Here is a 4,239-nt window from a genome sequence, read left to right as displayed (position 1 = left end):
TCCCAGTATGTCTGCACCAACTGCAATAGGGACTGTCACTCACGTATAGGATTGCACAGCCACAACAGACGATGCCAACAGAGACAAACAACACCCCAAGGTCGCAATTCGCATGGTCTTTCGAGACTGAGTCGCCAATGATGATGATGATGATATATACACACACACATGCACTCTCCCTACGGGAATAATTATCTGAGTCAGAACTTGCAAACTACTGAGATGCCAACCATATACCCATGTACATAAGTTGTTGTATGGAGAGAAAAATGCATGCTCACAACTAACTTTGGTCTTTAAGGTAGTTCTTCCCCTCAGACATTCTCCCAAGGGGCACGACCTTTGGGGTGGAGATGGTAAGTATTTTGAGATGTGTTTTACAAACACATTCTTCTCGATATTGCTTAACTTTAATTCTTTCAACATATGTTCCAAAATATCAAATTATTGGAAAACAAATCTATATCTTATAAAATGCAATCAATTTGCTCCGGCTTTAGTAAACTGCTTGTCAATCTTTAATAAATACAACATTCATTGTGCAGCCTAGGTAACTTGAAACATATCCTGTATGTCATAATAGGTAATTAGAAGTAAGATCCACAGTGGCTCATTGATTAGTGTACCGGATACATGATAGAAAGTATGCAGGTTCAAAACCTACCATCGGATCATCCGCTCATCAGTTGACGTTGAATGCCCTTTGTCTAAAACATATATAGCTCTCGATTGTCCTTTGTTGTTGTTGTTGTTGTAAATTTAATGCTATTTTTCAGCACAAGATAGGCCAAACATGGCGTCCAATACAAATGGTGGAGGAAGAATCCGAGAAAACAGCGAAAAGAACCACCGACCCACGAGAAGCTACTGTCAAGCTTTCTCACATACCCACATTGGTCGAACCCGGGACCCAAGCCATGAAGACAGAGGTGAGATGCCAGTGATCCGTAACGGTGAGCTCTTTAGACCACTCGATCACTCGGCGTCCCTCCTTTGCACCAAATAGCCTATGTGTGTAGCTGTGCAATGCAACAACAAACCAAACATATAATGAATTTCATAATGACCTATTTAAATAGACTAAGCTAATTTTCCTTTGAATTTACATAATAATGCGATCTTCTCATTTTATTTAAATGTCTCTGATCTGTCATATCAGATAACATACAACAACATCTGTTAGTAGACATTATAGCTCGATTCTAAGATCTGATCCAGGTTTGGTGTCCAAATTTCAAATACATAATAATATATTCTTTTCCAGGGTGCTGATATTCTTGTCTTCCCTGAAGATGGAATACATGGATACAAATTTAAAAGTAGATATACTGTCGCCCCGTATCTCGAATATATCCCTGATCCCAAGTCTGAAAGCTGGACACCGTGCGACGAACCCGGAAGGTATAATGACTCAGATGTTCAAGTATTTCTAAGTTGCCTAGCAAAGAGACATTCTATTTATTTAGTGGCGAACATAGGAGACGCACAGCCTTGTGTAAAAGATGACCCTAACTGTCCACCAGATGGCCAGTATCAATACAATACAGACATTGCTTTTGATAGATCGGGAAAGCTTATTGCTAGGTATCATAAACAAAATCTTTATTACGAATTCCAGTATGATGCGCCTGTCAATCCCGAGTACATCTACTTTGATACTGATTTTGGTCGCTTTGGTTTATTTACCTGCTTTGATATACTTTTTCATGAACCAGCCATTCCACTTCTTCAGGAGCATAACATTACTGATATTGCTTTTCCCACGGCATGGATGGACGCTTTGCCATTCTTCTCTGCAATAGGGTACCATTCATCCTTTGCTGTCGCAAATAAAGTAAATTTCTTGGCTGCAAATCTTCACCGACCACAAGAAAGATTTCAGGGTAGTGGCATTTACACGCCGATTGGACCAAAAAGTTTTTACTACAGTAGAACACAGGATGACGGAAAATTACTGGTCGCTGACGTTCCTGTGATACGTCCTACAGTAGGTTCAACTACTTCAAACGAACACCATCCACTATCCCCAGGAATAAGAGAAAATCATCGTATAACATCAAATGAGTTCAAATCTACCAGTTTCCGTGACTGGCATAATTTTGTAATCATCGGTGCAGAAAACGGTACCGAACAGGTGTGTCAACAGGGTTTATGCTGCTATCTGGAGTATGAAAGACAATATAGTGCAGAAATGTATGCTCTCGGAGTTTTTAACGGAATACATAAATATCGTGGCCCATATTATTTGCAAGTATGCATGCTACTACGATGTGCGTCATCCACACAAGAAAGCTGTGGAAAATTAAATTTTGACGCTAACACAAGATTTAACCATTTCAAACTCCATGGCAATTTCTCTACACCGTATGTAAACCCACAAGTTTTACTATCCATCAACGGATCTTTGGAGCTTGCCCCGATTGGTACATGGCAATACGATTCAAATACTTTGCAAGGAAGTTCCACCCTGTCTCCTCTGTTGTCAACCATTATGGTGGGCAGAATTTATGTCAGAGATACTATAGCGACATGTTGAAGCGAAGAGACAATAAAATCTCCAAGTAATATTGTAAATAGAATATACAAAAAGTCAATCATTAATTGATAATTGTATGGAATATAACCATATAATTAACAAACTCATAAGTTTGTTAACCTTGACATAAATAACATCTATTACATAATGCACCAATCACATTCTCTCCTTGGTTTGCGTGTTCTTTTATACCTATAACATGTTTAAAAGTCAACAAAAATACAAAATAAGATATAGATCTAAATAAACTTAATTTTCCAGTTACTAAGCTTATTTTACATCTGACAGCATGTGGCCGAAAACTAGGTTGTGGATAATATGGTCAATGACTCATATCTATATAATGTAAACATTTAGATACGAGTTCTGATTCTAGCAAAGTTGATCAATTTAATTAATAATGGCAATTATTTCCAACTGAAACTTGATGAAACATACTAGAAGTTCAATGATTACAATGGCATCATTGTCTCTTTAATGAATGACTTCAAAGACAACACAACATTACAATTGCATGTACTACCCCAGGCTTGATATTGGCTGGTTTCATCAGACAAAAATTATTTGTTACAAAGAAAAATTGTTTTACCTTTTCAGACACACTTGTAATGCGTTCCTTTCTTATCCAAATGATAGGAACAGACTTTTAATGAGATCACCTGTCATTCTCTTTTTCTTTTAAAAACGAAGTATACTTCAAACCTGAAATTATAATAGCATATACATGACAAAATGGTATACTTTAGATAGATTCATCAAATAGAAAACATGATGTGTGCAGAGCTAGAAGTCTCAGAATTTATACTGTTCTGATTCTTAAGAAACGCAATGTACCATGCATAATTCCTGAATAAATAGCATAGAAACTGGAACCTTGATTATAACTTTTTTGACAAAATATTTCTTGAATAAACGAATGCTTAACAAAAAAGCTGATTTAGAAAAAGATGGCATTAGCTTGTGTTTTACAAAATCATTCTTTAACATTCTTTCTCACTTTCTCCCTATCTTTTGATTTTTCGAAAAATGTTACTGAAACAATGTAAAATGTTTTCCTTCACACCCTATTATTCTAGATTTAACAAAGTAGACAAAGTAGGCAAATGTGTTCCAGGATCAACGAAAGACGTTTCAAAGCAGCTATCAAGGTAAATATGGTCACGTATATACGGTCATGTACTTTCATAAATGAATTCAATAAGTGGATCTTTTTCCTAATATGGAATTTCCTCAATATAACCTACATTTATAACAAGCTTTGGAAAGAATCTACCAAAACGATAAACCAATGGCGGAAGTGGAACAGGGTCTTTGAGTGTGATTGTATGCCATTGTCTTCCATAAGAACTAAAATTTAAACCGCCATCCTCTACTTTTGTATCTCTTTGATGGTCTGTGAGTGTGTTTGCCAATGGGTTTGTATGAAACAAACGTTTCAGAGCACGCGTTGACTCTGAAAGTTAGCAGCATGTTAATTGGGTGATACAAATCATACCATGGCTAAAATGTGTCACACACGTTGTTTGGTCGGTGAAACCGCGCAATTACTTTTCATCCGTCCGTCGACTATATATGGATGCGAGCTTGCTTCTTGTGACATTCTTGGTTATTTTTCGAGTTGGCATAAACTGCTAATTAGTGGATGATACGAGTGCAGTACACCCTTAATTAGGTGACTAAAGAAAATAACATTAAATGAGCTA

The 4,239-nt window shown here is 36.8% G+C and overlaps 1 pseudogene; it reads left to right on the top strand.

The window, feature by feature from the left end:
* Positions 1 to 1,258: 1,258 nt before the first annotated feature.
* LOC149780148 (pantetheinase pseudogene) lies at positions 1,259 to 3,482 on the top strand (annotated as a pseudogene).
* The last annotated feature ends 757 nt before the right edge of the window (positions 3,483 to 4,239 follow it).

Source organism: Sinohyriopsis cumingii, chromosome 16 (genome assembly GCF_028554795.1).
Source record: "Sinohyriopsis cumingii isolate HCF-2022 chromosome 16, ASM2855479v2, whole genome shotgun sequence".
Classification (NCBI taxonomy): Eukaryota; Metazoa; Mollusca; class Bivalvia; order Unionida; family Unionidae; genus Sinohyriopsis; species Sinohyriopsis cumingii.
This window is presented reverse-complemented; position numbering and strand designations above follow the sequence as displayed.